We start from the raw sequence: 947 nt of genomic DNA, 5'->3' as shown, positions 1-947 counted from the left end.
CGTCGACCTCCTCCAGCCTCCACGGGCTCCTGTTCATCCAGCCTCCACCGCGCGCTACTCCACCGGCTACTGTTCAACCACCACTCCACCATCTACTGTTCATCCAGCCCTCCACACCACGGGGTCCTGTTCAACCACCCCTCCACGGGCACCCCTCCACCGTCTACTGTTCATCCAGCCCTCCACACCACGGGGTCCTGTTCAACCACCCCTCCAAGGGCTCCCCTCCACCGTCTCCTGTTCATCCAGCCCTCCACCACACCACGGGGTCCTGTTCATCCAGAGGCAATGCCACCGCTCACTGTTCATCCAAACCCCCCCGCAACGCTCACTGTTCATCCCAGAGGCAGCATCGATCGGCTTCAGTTAGCAGCAGTAGCGAAGGAATCGCTCGATCGGGTTCAGTTAACAGCCATCGATCGATCGCTCGGGTTCAGTAACGCGTAGCCTGCAGTGCAATCGCTCGGGTTCAGTTAGAGCCCAACGCCTCGCTCGGGTTCATTTAGAGCCAATTCCTCGCACACATGCGCGTACGTGTACGAGAGAAACGCGCATCGCTCGGCCCCCGACCTCCCACCGTAACCGGGAACTCCCCAAAATTTTCCTCGCCCTCGCTTCTACCACGGTTTTTTCCGTCATGGACGGCCCAAAGAATGTCATGCAGCTGCGTCTCTGGCCCGCCCAGGACGAAAAGCCCATTTTCTGTCATGATTTTTTGTCATAGAAGTAGGATCCCACCACATCTATGATGATACCGGGTTTTGTCACAATTATCGTCATAGAAGTGTCATATGTATGACAGAATTTTTTTTCGTTCAGCCCAAAATGTCACGGATGTGTCTTTTTTTGTAGTGTGTTGTTGTTGTTGTTGTTGTTGTTGTTGTTGTTGTTGTTGTTGTTGTTGTTGTTGTTGTTGTTGCTGTTGTTGTTGCTGTTGCTGCTGCTGC

The sequence above is a fragment of the Triticum aestivum genome, chromosome 2D (assembly GCF_018294505.1).
Source record: "Triticum aestivum cultivar Chinese Spring chromosome 2D, IWGSC CS RefSeq v2.1, whole genome shotgun sequence".
Classification (NCBI taxonomy): domain Eukaryota; kingdom Viridiplantae; phylum Streptophyta; class Magnoliopsida; order Poales; family Poaceae; genus Triticum; species Triticum aestivum.
The sequence above is the reverse complement of the archived record's forward strand: the minus strand, read 5'-3'. Positions refer to the sequence as shown.